Genomic DNA, 15,768 nt, shown 5'->3' with positions numbered 1-15,768 from the left:
TGGGTTACAACAGGGCATTAAGAACAATCACTTGAGATTATATTGTTCTTTTGAGAGAAAGGTGCCAGTCCTGCCAGAAAGAACTCACCATTCCTTTGGAGAGAACAAGTCTGACTCAGATGATGCTGGAGACAGCAGGCGAGTTCACAAAGGGCTTCGCATTGTGAAATTTTGGAGTGGAAAGCAAGCATTTCCCAAACTTTTCAACTGGCTCCGGTAAGTATTAGGAGCATGTGATTTTGTGAAACACGTGAAGAAGAAGTATGTAGTTGGTTTGTAAGGAAAATAAACACTCTTTTCAGATGGCGTTTCATTTAAGGTTACATGGAGAAGGGAAAGTACAGAAATCACTTCAGCACTCAGCATATGGTCATTGCTATCTGTTTAGCACACAACTGTTCTGTGTCCCCAAACAGCTCTAGTGGTATCATCTTCTTGAGTCTAGATTCTGGTGCAGCTATTTGTTCCCATTGAGCTTGTGATGGCTACTAGTCTGGTGGCCCACCCACTGTCACTCATAGTGCAATTGCTTCTGCAGCCTTGTGGTGTCCATTACATTTCTACCCTGTTACTGTTAGCTTCTGCTCCACTCTACCTGGTCACTCTCTTTCATTTGAAATTGCAAAGGGATCTAAGCAAGCTGACCAGTCACTATGCAATATTTGTGGTCACAGTAAACAGTTCTCTAGCCAGGCTACTGCATGGGCCAGTGGTTCCCCTCATGGCCTTTATGTCAGGTACCTCCAAAAGATGACATCCTTGGGCTAATCACTTGTTGCCAAATTGCACGACCATGTGCTCCCAGGCATGGAGATCTACTCTATTCTTAAGGAGCTATTCATAACTGATACTGCTTGGAGGATGGCTGTCTGCTTTAGTTTAAACGGGAGAGTAATATCTGATGATCACTTTAGAGAGCTTATTCTGTAGCAATATAGAGAAAGGATTGGATGAGGAGATGTAAATTAAAGAATATGAAGTCTATTACCAAGATGCAGAAGGGGAATGATGAAGACTAGATGGAAGTCAGTGGTAGCGGAGATGGAAGGGAGAGAATGGATTGATTTGAGGGGTGTGAAAGATGGAGTGTTTCACCCAGGGTCCAATCAAGGAAACAAAAATCATTCTAGGTACTGTCTGGTGGTATGTGTGCATAAGAGAGATGCCCTGTCTTCTCCTTCCCTCTCACTCTCCAGTCTCCTGTGAGGACTTCACATTGGCCAGCCAATGCAGAAACAACTAACAGGACAGCCTGGAAAACAGCCTGCTGAGCAAGGCAAAAAATGTATCTGAGGGATAATAGGCCAAAGCAGGGATTAATGTGACTGTGACTGTATTGTGGCATCATGGCTAATCTAGGGGAATTTTTTAAAAATCAGGCTTGGGAGAAGTATGAATCTGGGTTTGGATCTATGAAGTGTGAGTAGCCCAGGGTCTCACAGTTCTCACAGGTAGGTAATTGGAAGCTGGAGTCTCATAAAACAGAGTTCAGGGATAGAAATGTATTTGGGAGTTATAACAGTGGTGGTTCAGGCCAAGGATGTGAGTGAGCTAGTGCATCCTGGGGAAGTTTGTGAAAAACTTTTTTTTGGGGGGGTGGGTAAGGATGAAAGACTAGGGTCACAAACAAGGGAAAGGAAGAATGATCCAGAATAGTTCCAGGAGGAGACTGCAAAATAATGGTACAAAAAGTTAGAGCAGATCTCATACGGGAGAGACTGTATGAGGAAGTCAAGGTGGATTGAGCTTTTAAAGGGATGAGTGTGAACAGTACCAAGGTACAGAAGTGAGATAAGATCTGATTAGTGCCCACACCGGATTTGGCAACAAGGAGACTGTGAGTGACCTTGATTAATAGGCGTTCCACTAGCTTTAAGTATGGGAGTGTTAGGGATGTTGCGGGGGGGAAGGCAGGTCATGGGTTGAGATGTAAATGGAAAATGACGATGAACTTCTCTTTGCAGTAGTTTGATGGGAGAAGGAAGAAACAGATAAAGGCCAAAGACTCTGAAAGCAGTATAACATCTGATAGCTCTTACTACTTCAGCATGCTTTAGAACAAAATGTGCCGTAAACTGTCACATGTTAATTTTTGTAATTATTTTCTGAGAGACAAACACTCTTTTTTGTGACATTATCACAATTGTACTTTTTTCCCCAAGACTGATTACTATCAGACCTTCAGTCAAATCAATGAGCATTCCCATTTCTACTGGATTATTTTAAAAGAACACATATTCAAATTCAGAGTCTAAATAGGCTCAGAGGATTGGGAAAGAGTAGAAATTAAAACCGCACTGCATAGGACTCTCGATTCTTGGGCTCTCATTCAAACAATCTGTTGAAGAATGTCCATTACCATTCCTTCCCCTTCACAGAATGATAAAACAGAGAGATCAAGACACAGTGCAAGACTCAAACTCTTTCGGAAACTTTTGAGCGGCATGGCCTCATAAATACTTCAGATTCTTTACAATTAAATTATTAATTAAAAATATAATTGAAGGTTAAATAAATGCAGGTGGCTAACAGATCCAACGACAATTGGACAAAGTAATGGTTTCTTAGCCCTTTGTCCTGTGCTAACCCAATTCATGTAGCATATTGAGACCACTTTATCTGGTACTTGAATCACCTGTTCTTTGAAGAAGAATGTGTTAGTAATCCCAAGAAACCCTTCTTGTTTGTGTTGAGCCCAACAACGAGCCCAAATTCTAAAATTTATCAGATAAACAACACTTGTCTGCTAAGCCTGGCTCAGCAGTAGCTGCTCCCAAGAATCTGTTCAGGCAGAAGCAAGAGAGATTTTTAAGCTTTATGTTGGTCCAGACACACCTGATCTGACCAGGTGTCTCGCTGCTGGGTAGAAACCAAAAAGGTAGCAATTGCTACATGCTTGATGAACATCAAGATTTATTTCTTCTTCAATCCCCCCATCCCCCTAATTCTCTTCTTCACACATCGCATCTCCACACACATCTTTCTCCACTTCACCTCTGACAAGTCACAGACAAATGACTGCCAGGGAATTTAACCATGGTAAATTCATTTCACACTACATGCAGCTTTTCTGCATGGGAAGTTGAGGTGACAACAAACTTTACATTAAAAAATATAAAGGCATTTAAGGAGTAAATCAAGATGGGAGAAAATCTGAAAGTGAGATTGAAGGAAGTGAATTTGCAGCACCTCAGTATGTTTGAAGGGCAGCTCCTCTGTGAAGTGAAGCAGCAGGAAACCATCAGGGTTCCTCTCACAGCTGCAGCAGCAACTGGTGCATCACCACAGCTCAGCCAGACTTCTCCACTTTGCTAGTGCTCCTTCTCCTGACCACCCTGCAAGCCAGTGCAATGGGGATCGTCCCTCTTACGAGATATTTGAAAACAATGTTCTTTTGCATTTATTCTTGATGCCCCTCAACTGTAGGATTTCGGGACTTCTGAGGTGAAGAAACAGACTTTCTTTTGGAGCAGCGATTCTCAAAATATGGTTCTTTACTTGGTTTCCAAACTCAAACTTACCCTGCAAAAGTAAGTCCATTCTTCTATTTGTACTAGAAAGTGGGAATGAATGGGATAGATTAGTTGCAGTCTTTTTTTTCTTCTAATAGGACAGAAATAAAAGTTTCAGTCACTATTTTAGAGTATTGTGTGGTTTGAATGGTCATAAATGAAAGAATTGTCATCATGGCTTCACATGAGACTTTGGAAGTTTATACTGTTACAGTATAATTAATTATATCAAATTTGTCAACTTGCTGATTTCCTCTTTATGTTTTATTATTATTTTATATTTATTTTCCTATTTAAAGAAAGATGAATCAACTTTCATTCTCAGAACTTGGTCTTTATTTTTTTTCCAATTAAAAAAAACTTTGTGCTCATGTTCCCATAGTGTCTAGGCTCAGGTGTCTTAGCTCTCAAGGACTTCACTGCACTTCTGGACTTTTCCATGCCAGGTGAACAGATCCAACATGCAGAGTGAGCACTCTACAAGAGACCAGGGCATGAAAGCTTTATTTAATTGACATAATTAAAGTATGGAATGTCACCACATCCTTGCAAAGCTGATTTATGGTCAAAGTGCAGTGAAATGGCAATGCTATCTCGTAGTGATGATGACCGATGTTGAATATCATTCATAACAGCAGAGAGTGAGATCACAAGTTTCTGGAGGAGCCATGGATGCCCAAATGTAGGGGAGAATCTTTAGATCATGAACACTCCTGAACTCCAGTAATTATTAGTCAGAAATGAACGGCCATGGCAACTGCTGGTATGATTGTCTACTGAACCAAAGAGGAGGACACATTCAGAGCTCCCAGATGGTAAGGCTAGAGAGTCTAGGGCCAGAGCCAATCTAATCCCTTCTCTTTATATGCAAGTTAGAGACCTATGATAACATAGGCCTCCAGGAAAGTTTGTAATAGAACCAGAGCAAAAATGTGATTTTACTGACACTTATTCCCTGTTCTCGTCTGGGGATTCTGTATTGAGGTATTGTTTGTAAGCTCGTCAGCTGATAAGATTCTTACTCCACACTGGTACCACTGGTAGCTTATTTGGAGGAAAAATCTTTGATCCCAAAGTTTTCTTCCCACCTAGACAGTAGGGCATACTCTTAGAAAAGTAAAAAAGGTCAATTTTTATCCCTTCTGCCCCCCGCCCCCTTTTTTTTTTTTTGGCTTGCTTGATTCTTTTCCTTGCTAGGCTCAAATAACTTGTACAAATTTTGCCTGGTATGGAAAAGACCTGGTAGAATCAGGGAGTTCTTCCAAGTTCTTCCAGAGAATCTGTAGGGGTTCAATTACCAACCATTTCACATTTATAGCCTTAAAGCATTAACTTTTTTATGGCAGGGCAAGGCAGCCAGCTTATTCCCATGACAGGTAATTCAGTTTCTTCACTCCTTTCATTCAATTCACATGTATTCACTGTCCATAATGTGCTAGGCATTGAACTTGGCAGTGGGGCTACAGCGGTAAAGGACAAAAGTTTCCACTCTCATGGAAAAGGTATGTTGTGACATAGTGTTATAATTATTTGAGTTGAAAATAGCTTCAGAAAATATATAACATTTTAGGATTTATTATTTCAGAACATACTTTCACATAAGTTTGCTCATTTAATAACTATCACCCCATAAGGCAAAGAAGAAACTGAGCCCATAAATATCAAGTAACTTAGCTTTTCATAAGCCATTTTAACCAACAAGGTAACTGTGATTCTCATTTTATAAACCAGAAGATTGGGGCTAAACACACTAAATGTTTTATTCAAGATCCTATAGTCAGTGATTTTATAGTAAGACTCATACCTCAGTATTTTCACTCAAAATTCTGTATGATATCACACTGCCCTACTTGTAGGGAAACCAAGTAAATATAGTCATTACTTTCTTTCAAAGGTCATACTGATACATTTAGCCAGTGGCCACTTGACATGATGAGAAGGCAACACATTTCTAGTCCTCACCTGTGCTTTTTGGTTATAAAGTTCAATATGATATAACAGTTCTTAAGATCTTAAAATTTTCACCTAGGGTAGTAGCATGGAAAAATATGGCAGTGTCTGCCACTGGAGCCTGAAATTAAGCTGACACAATTAATGTCTGGTTTTAGTTTTGTTAATGTATCTGTTATGGGATGAATATCTGTGTACTCCCTAAATTCACATACTGAAATCCTAACCCTCAAAGTGATAGTATTTGGAGGTGGGGCCTTTGGGAGGTGATAAGCATTAGATGGCATCATAGGGTGATGTCCCATGATGGTATTAGTGTCCTTAGAAGAAGAGAGACCAGAGTTCTCTCTCTCTCCCTGCCATGGGAGGACACAGTGAGAAGGTGGCCATCTGAAAGCCATTAAGAGGGCATCCACCGGGAATGGAATCTGCCAAAACCTTGGTCTTAGACTTCTCAGACTCCAGTAAAATGAGAAATAAATGTCTGTTGTTTAAGTCATCCAGTCTAGGGCATTTTCTTAAAGCAGCTTGAGCACACTAAGACAGTATCCATGCAAGTTGCACCCAGTTACACCGCATACATTTCATGTTCAGCAGTCCCTGATGAGGACAGTACGGGGTTTATGAGCTGACACCATTATGAACAGTTCATAGTGAAGTGTTTGCAAAGCAATTTCCTTTTGTGAAGCAATGTTACAACAGGTATTGAGATAAAACAAAAGCCTGCAATAATAGATGTGTCCCTGCATCTTGTTGGTATACATACAGATGCACATGTAGGTTCTTAACTGGGCATCTTGGTAATTGAGATTTACTCTCTAGGTATATGAGGAAGAATCATTTATGGGCAACAAAATCTGCGTTCCAAATTATAGTGCTGAAACTCACCTGGTCCCATGCTGAGATGCTGGGATGCAGTGGTAGCAAATGAACCATCCTGGCTCTTCAGTGGGGAATGGTGCAATCCTTCTCAAGGCCTCCAGGCCTATTGCAATGACAGGCCTGGTTACAAATCAAAGGATATAATTTACGTGTGTGGTATATATAATGTTGACTCAGCAGAAATCTGTCTTGGCCATTTTCTGAGTGGACAGGCCTTAATCCTCCTATAGTTCTCCTTTAGAATCTTTAGCACTTATAAAGCAAGCCCTGGAATCTTTGCTGATGTTGTCGAGAAGTCAAGGGAGAGGCCACTGGCAGTTCTCCCTCAGAGAACTGTCCTGAGGTGTCCAAAACACCTCTGTCCTGAAGAAGAAATTAGCCTAGGAGATGGGAAGTATGTTAAAAGGCAAAGTGGAGACAGGCAGGGCAAATGGTTCATGACAGTGCCTGCTGAAAGCCCATTTGGTCCAGTCAATTCTTATAAGGACATTCCTCCCAGCTTCATATGGACCCTCTAGGCACCTACCAAGTACCAGCCTGAATGTTTGCAGCAGTGTGGGAAAACAAAGACCACATCGAGTGACCCCTGCAGAAAGGGGCTCAATTGGTAGATGCAGGCCCAGCACCCTTCTTCTACTGGGGATTCTAAAATGGGGGATGCGAAGCTGAGCACAATGGCTGGTTCCTATAATCTCAGCTACTTGGAAGGCTGAGGCAGGAGGATGACTTGAGGCCAGGAGTTTGAGACCAGCCTGGGGAACATAGCAAGATCTGGTCTCTAAAAAAATTAAAAAATTATCCAGGAGTGATGGTGCACCCCTGTAATCTCAGTTACCCAGGAGGCTGAGGTGGGGGGATCACTTCCGCCTGGGAAGCCAAGACTGCAGAAAGCTATGATTGTGCCACTGTACTCCAGCCTGGGTGACACAATGAGACCCCGTCTTATAGATGATACATAGATAAAATGGGCAGTGGAGGGAGGCAGAGCTCAAGAGGCTAAGCTACTCCAAAACACCTCTGTGCTGAAAGTTTGAAATTGATGAGTTTGCCTTGTTTGTAGTTTGTCTTACTCCTTAACAAAATTATATACTTTTCAAAGGAGTTTTGTAGTGTCTAGTAGTCACAGTATATACAGCACTCATAAATTATAAAGCGTGAATACAATTTCACTGTCCCCCAGAGTCATTTTGTTTTTTAAAAATTTCTATAGACAGGCAATCAAGGTAAAGAAGATATTTCATTTCTAGTCCCTAAGGAGACTTAAATTCAAACATCTAACCATCCATTCTTTTTCCTTTTTTCTTTCTACCTTCCTCCCTGCAACAAGTTTATATTGAGTACCTGAGCACAAAGCAGGCGCTGTGCCTGTCTCTGCTCTGGTTTGGAAGAAGAAACAACAAGTCTTCCTCACAACCAGAATGCAGAGAGTAGGTCTGTGTGCTCTCTCAATCTCGTGCCTGACAGTATTAGTGGTGATATTATTCAGGCTGTGGCTTACATGTGTGCATAAACATCACACTTATCTCCATGCATTGTAAATTTCCTATTTAGTCCTTCGAGTATCTCTACAATCTTATCCCAGAGTTTGAAATCTCTATCAAGACTGGCTCTGGGTTTAAGGTAGAAAGGATTTTCCTTTATGTCTTCCTAAATTTCTTCTGTTGTCCAGATGACTATCATAAAAAAAACATTTTGGCATGAACCAACATGAAGTGAATTTGATTGGCTCTGAAAGCACCAGTTTTCTGGGGTGTTTGCTCCACTGCCTGCTTGTGGGCACCCCATCAATTCAGCATGCGAGCTTTCAGGTTGGCTACATTACCTGTTTCCATCATTACTGTCATCATTAAAAAAATTAAATAAAACCCTGCTCCTCTCTTGCATGTTCTTGTTTGTCTACCATCTAATTTAATGGAAGACTGTCAGAATAATTTTCTTATTCTAGACTTAATGGGAATAAACTAGTCAAACTGGAAGTTTTCTATTCAACTCTCTAATTTTTCTGTATTGTTTCACAAACACAATCACATTTATTTGCAGTTCCTCACCATGACTTCATTTTTCTCCGATGATTCTATGCAGTCTTCATGGAGAAGTGATAAAACAAAAAGGCCTAGCTTTTTTGTCTTGCTCCATTAAAATGATCCCCATTGAAAGTTATTACATCCACTGAAAATTATGTTTTAATTTTCTCTGGTCTAAATGAGGGTAATACTACTTACCTCTCAGGATTATAGTGAAGGTTAAAGTATGTCGAGCCCTCCAGTGGGCTTGGCATATAGCTGTTCTTAATCGATGTTAACCAAGAGGCTGTAGATAGATAGTTATCACCTCCTTCATATTCTGAATAGTATTTCTAGGCTTACCATTCCTCCTTGTACCTACACACCATTTCTTTCTGCTAATCTTTATTAAAGACATCCTTCTGTCTTCTAGCTTCTCCACCACAATTGAGCTCTCAGATGCAAAGCAGCTGCTTGGCCTTTGGGCCGCCAAACTTTGGGGAGCATGTCCAGGCCCTGTGGTTTCTGGGTGGCACCATGAGCCCTGGGGTGGCTGTTAGTCCCTCTGGCCACTCACTCTGTTCGACTGATATGACCCAGCTGCTGAACTTTTGGAGATTCCATTAGTGACCAGGCTGGCTCAGCTTATAGCAACTGGATATGATGGTTCTTTTAAAGCAAGGAGTTTATGAAGAGAAAGTCTACGGGCAGTAAAGTGTTTTTTTATGTCAAAGCTGTGGAACAAGAAAGTTTGTCAGGGAAAGGAGGAGGGAGGGAAAAGGGAAGTGTGGCCATAATAATAGAAGCTAGGAATACGAACCAAGGCTTGTTTTATAAACGAACACCTCTTTTTCTGAAATCAGAACTTAGAAAAGTAAAATAACTGATAATCCTGAGGTTTTGCATCATTCAAGATTCCACCTAAAAGATTCACTTGTAATCAATCTGTGTGTGTCTACATGTGTGTGCTCAGTGTTTCTTCTAAATATTTGGAAATAATAACATATAAGGCATTACTCAGCTAATTAAAATTTTAACTTTACACTGATATTCAATTTTCCAATATTCTTTATAAATGAGAATACATTTTCCTTGCGCTTATTGCTTCCATCAAAAGCCTTTAAAAAATCACCATAACATCAGCCAATTATAATTTCCCCCTTATTCTGATTTCCTATGGTACTACTACTTAATGTGCATTCCATGAGCCACTTGCATCAGAATTTCTCAGGAAACTTTTTGAAATTGCAGATTCCTGGGGAAGCATTCACTGGCGCTTACTAGTTAGCTATCCCATCATCAGAGTCCCTTTCCTCTTTGGTAAGATGATCTTGACTTAAGTGGAATTAACCATCCACTTGGCTTTCTTTTCCATGTGACAAAGTTTTGACCAATCAAATAAAAGGAGATATGCTGTGTAGAAACTCCAGGAAGTCTCCTTCAAAGGGAAAGGATACAAAGTTTTCTTCTCCCATTTCTCTTGCTGCTAGCCTGGGAGTGGACACCATGGCTAGAGACCAGAAGCCATTCCAGATTATGAGGTGACTCTGTGCATGGAAGCCAGGTACATAGGGTGCTGAAACAGAAAGAACCCTGGGTCCTGCGGTGCCACTAGGTCAGGCTTGCACTTTCTTCCTCCAGAGGAAATACGCTGCTAACCTATTTAAGCAGTTCAAGTTATTTTAGACTGTTCTCTTATATGCAGCTGACCTAATCCCACTTGCTACTTCTCCTGATTTAAAATATGTGAGGGTTCTGAAAATCTGCATTTTCGATAGTCACCTAGGACAATTCTTGGACACAAATACTGAAAAAACTGCCACGAGATATAAGATCTATAAATAATTTTATAATTATTTCTTAGAGACAGACCAGAGATAGGGATTGTATACATTACACCTTTACTCATATTCTGCAACATTTAGTACCATAACAAATAGTGGGGGATGGTCCATCAAAGTCTACAGAATAAATAAATAGTTAAGAGAAGTCTTCTGTCAGCTACCAGAGAAAATGTTTCTTAATCGCGGAGAAACACTTGGCACATAATTTTTCTATGACTTTAAAAGGTCTAGGTATATGACTGAACCACAAAACAATAAGCAGCAGCTTTGCAGTGACAATACGGTTTCTCAAATATGGTAGCTATTTTGCCTCTGGTGTCTCTTCCATAGCTTGCTACCAGGATAGTGTGAGTCCAGTAGGCCTATCAAGTCCTTCAAGACTACTGGCTCCATGCAGAAGAAAACAAAAACCAGTCCTACACACAAAGCAATTAAGTGCTCACTGTATTGTTTTCATGACATTTTATATTTATATATATATGTATGTATATACCTATGGACAAACATACATATGTATGTGTATACATACACACATCACTTTATAAATAAACTTCCAACTTCTTAGCTATGTTTTCCAACATTATGGCAATTCATAACTGTGATGATTATGCTCATGAAACACCAGTTACTTGAATGAGAAGTTATTTGTGGTGCTCAGAGTAAAGGACGATGCCTGTTGGTGATCTATGGGATTCTCATTATAAATTTTGGAAATAATCCATCTGCATCCTTCAGCACATTCATTATCCAACATTTCTAAAATAAGTTTAGTCAATTTGGCTGCTTACCTGTATTTCCAGATTCCTTATAGAGTCTGTCAGCTTACCCAAGTTGATAGATTCTACAAGTCAACAAACTGATTGTTGGAACAAAAATGAAACAAAACAAAGAAACCTAAACTCTCTAAGCTTTAGTTTCTTTCTAGGTAAAATGGAGATAATAATAGCACTTTTCATAGAATTGCAGTGAAAAATAAATGAGATAAGGTATTTAAAGTTCTGGTATACTGTCTAACAAAGTAAATGCTCAATAAATGATATCTATGATTTGTATTTTCTCCTTTTCATTTTTTTTTAAGATGGAGTTTCACTGTTGCTGCCCAGGATAGCCTGCAGTGGTGTGATCTTGGCTCACTGCAATCTCTGCCTCCTGGGTTCAAGTGATTCTCCTGCCTCAGCCTCCCAAGTAGCTGGGATTACAGGTATGTGCCACCACACCTGGCTAATACTGTATTTTTTTAAGTAGAAATGGAGTTTCACCATGTTGGTCAGGCTGGTCTCGAACTCCTGACCTCAAGTAATCTACCTGCCTTGGCCTCCCAAAGTGCTAGGATTACAGGTGTGAGCCACTGTGCCTTTCTCCTTTTATTGTTTCATCTTCCTTACGTGTTTCTGTCCAGAAGATAAAACATCTGTTAAACTTTATGAAATACATTATTTTAAACCTCAAATGGGAAAAATAGAATCACTTTTCTCAAAGTTAGTCATTTTTCATTTACTTATTCCAACATTGTCAAAATCATAAACAGAATGAAAACCCAGTGCTGCCACGTTTGTCCTGTGTTCACCAGGTCAGTTTATTGGGGCCAGGGTTGCAAGCCCAAATCCGTAACCAGCCTTTCATCCCCTGGACCCCACCATGCCTGCTTTTTGGTATTCCAGGTCACCCTAATTACATGATGGGAAAAGAGAAATCAAAGAAAGAATAGCAGAAGATGGCTACTGAAGCCAACTTCCATTTACAGTCTATTTACACTTCTTCCATTAAACTTCCTCTAAGGAGATGGAGTGATTAAAAAAAGAGGGAAGCCTTGGAGTCTAGCCCTACATGTTGGTATGTACCATTAGCAAGAAATAACAAAATAAGCTTATGAGTGGAATACCTGTGAGGGCTAATCTTCCTTTAGGTTATGAATTGTTTATTTTTATTATATCAAAAAAGTTATCTTCCCACTTCTGTATTTGTTTTAATGATTGAGTTCAAGGTTTCTGGTTCCTTATTAGATGGCATTGGTAGCAAGCAGTTTCCTAGGACCAAACCCTGGAGATGTCATAATTTCAAGACAGACCTCAAAGGATCTCAAAACCTATTGTTAAAAATGTGAGAAACCCTGAGAAGACTGAAAATATTTTGGCAAAAAACAGCAATCAAGATGTAGTAGGGTGGACATCATCATGGGAGAAATTTGAGGGAGAGCTTGTGTGATATAATTTCATTCCCTCAAATAATACTGGGTGGAATACAACTTTGACACTGAGAAGCAGCAAAATGTCAGCAGTAGCTAGGGCACCTAGTGGGAGGTTATATTAGGCTTGTGCTGGTTGTGGTGAAGAGTAGATAATAATAGAGGCAGGTCCTGGAGTTGCTCCTTCTTCCCTATTCATTCCATGAGCACTAGGGCTATGTAACTAAAACATAGGAAGACCCTACTGGCTGATGGCCAGCTGCTGACTCCTTACACTCCTTTACCACCAATTCACATTACTAATGAAGACTGCAGATGTGACTACAAACTCACAAAGAATATTAGACAACCAAATAGGGCAATACCTACACAATAAACAAGCTATAGTAGATTAAATTAATATCTTCCAAATGAAAATAAGCATAAAATATATTCTCAAAGAAATAAAGGAGGCTAACAGTAACATGAAGCAAGAACTAGCAGTTATAGAGAAAAAACAGGTGGAAACAGTTGTATATTAAAAATACGATTTAAAATAAAAACTCACCAGGAGAGATAAACAGTAAAATAGACACAATAAATAAATCAGGAGCTAAAAGTTACAGAGTCAAAGTACTTTACAGTAGCACCAGGGGCAAATATAAAACCACATGGTGTAGTGGTTAAAAGTGAACCATGGATCCTGAAGGTTGGGTTCCAATCTCAACTCTGCCAAATATTAGTTGAAACACTTTCAGTAATTGACTTAACTATCCGTAATGACTTTTTTCATTTGTAAAATGAGTACATGGCAATAATACCTACACTGTATAATTGTAATGAGGATTAAACAAATTAATATATGTACAGTACACATAAGAGTCTCTGGCAAATAGTTAATGCTGCATAAATATAAGCTATTATTATTTTTAAAAATGGGAAATACAAAAGAGCTATTCGTGGGAGATGTAGAAGTAAACGTGGCACGTAACTCAAAGAAATCCTTGAGAAAAACAATTAGGAAGAAAGAAGAAAGTATTTGAAGAAAAGATTGACAATATTCTAGAATCAAAGAAAGATAAAATCTCTGATCCTTCAGAGATTTCAATTTCAGATGGATTATCATACAGAACTAAATAAAATGTCTTAAAAAACCCTATACCTTGACACATTATGATAAATTTAAGATCAAAGAGAGAGAAATAATAAATGCTTACAGAAAGAAAGAATAGAAAATCTTCAAAAGAAAAAGATTAGGTTGACCTCAGACTCGTCCATAATAACACTGAAGGTGAGAGGATAATGAAATACTATTTCAAGGTGCTGATGTAAAAAGAATTTTATACCCAGGAAAATCAATATCTAAAAATGATGGAGCAAGAAATATGATGATGTCAGACATTCAAGGCTCAGAAAGTTTGTATTCAAAGCCCAATTTTGAAAAGACTATTGGAAAAAATATTCTAAGAGAAATAAATCTAGGCAGTCATATGGGAATAAGGAGTGAGTAAATAATTTAAATAATTTGTAAGAAAAAAAGTGTTTGTATGTGTATATGTGTGTGATGATGATCTGAAACTAAAGTTCCACATAACAGCAAAAAAGCAGGCGTGTATAGTTTGGTTGGGGAAGCAGGGAAGAAAAGAGAGAGCTGAGAGAGTTCTGAAATGCCTGTCTAAATCAGAAAGAAAACACAAATGTTGATAGGTATGGGCTGTAGTGAGTTAGTCAAATAGAATATATTATTTTCATATCAGCAGAAAGATAATAAATCTATCATAGGAGGTGGGAAAGGGAAAAAAATAAAAGAACACATGCAGTATCTTCTCCCATTGCGTTAAATTCCTACTTCCTTTATTCTTCATAATATGCAAATTGGCAACTTCAGGATGAGTTAACAATTGGCCACACACTCAATTTGTTTATTCCTTGTCACTATTACAGACCAGTAACATAGTGGCTTTAAATTATGTACTGATATATCTAAAGTCTCATTAATTCATATCTCAAGAATTTGTATTTTGTGACATTGCTGACAGGGATGGACTGAGGTTTAATTCTGTAAGAATTTAAGAAAATTAGTAGCATGCCCAAGGGTACAAGAGAGAATATTTAAAATACTTTAGATAACCATTTTAAGGATCCAAATACTTCTAAAGCAGTCATTTATTTATACCCATTTATTTGCAAGTATACTAACTATAAATCACTCTTATGTAGTCAATAAATCTGTTCTCCAAAGAAGTTGTGGTCAGAATTTATTGCTCAAATTTCTGTATAAAACAATAAATGCTTATTGTTAGTCTGGACATATATAATATTTGAATTTTTTTCTCAAGATAAAATCCCTATTCCTCCTTTTAATTTGAATTAGCGAGGTAAGTTTCTACTGTAAAGAGAAATCTAGTATTAAATCTTTACTGAGTGGCTTCTTATTTAGCTTTACTCGACAGTGTCCACCCCACAGGTGAGAAGCTGATCCCCCACACCTCATGGTCATTCTAGTTCTCAGCCTATACAATATCTAGGTTTTTTTTTTTAACGTTGTGCAAATATATCATAGAAGTTTGAGTTCAGACATGACAAATGGTACATAACTAACACGTGCCTTATTAAAACTAAATCTAACACATTTATTTCTTTGCCTAATTACAAAGGTAACTTTTTTCCTATGGCAGATGAAGTCTTGTTTTACTGAGTGACTGATTGATATAATTCCCTAGACCACTGTATTAGCCCATTTTCACATTGCTATAAAGATGCTACCTGAAACTGGGTAATTTATAAAGAAAATAGGTTTAATTGACTCACAGTTCCCTATAGCTGGGGAGGCCTCAGGAAACTTATAATCGTGGCAGAAGATGAAGGGGAGGAAAGCAACTTCTTCACAAGGTGGCAGGAAAAAGAGAGAGCCCAGGAGAAACTGCCACTTTTAAACCATGAGATCTTGTGAAGCCTCCCTTACTATCATCAGAACAGCATGGGGGAAACCACTCCCATGACCCAATCACCTGCCACCAGGACCCTCCCTCCACTCACAGGCATTACAACTTGAAATGAGATTTGGGTGGGGACACAGAGCCACACCACATCAACTACTATGCTTACATAAGAGAGGGGGACCTTCATGTCTTATCTCTTCCTGCTTGGATAGAGTCTGAGTTATCTCCTCCTTGGCCTGAAGCAGCTCCTCAGGGCACTCCTGTACATTCTTGGTCTTAACCCTGGGGGCCTATCTGGTCAGTCACGGCTTCTTGCAGGCCAGGCCTCCTCTGCCTTCAGCTTGTGGATATGTCCCAAGAGCATCTGCTTGATGCTCTTTCACCTAAAAGATAATGCAATTTTAAAAAATCAGGTATGTTATTTTCTTTGGGTACTGTGGTCACAGCTATGTCTATTGCTCAGGCAACCAA

Source organism: Sapajus apella, unplaced genomic scaffold (genome assembly GCF_009761245.1).
Source record: "Sapajus apella isolate SASKATOON/1434 unplaced genomic scaffold, GSC_monkey_1.0 scaffold67, whole genome shotgun sequence".
Classification (NCBI taxonomy): Eukaryota; Metazoa; Chordata; class Mammalia; order Primates; family Cebidae; genus Sapajus; species Sapajus apella.
This window is presented reverse-complemented; position numbering follows the sequence as displayed.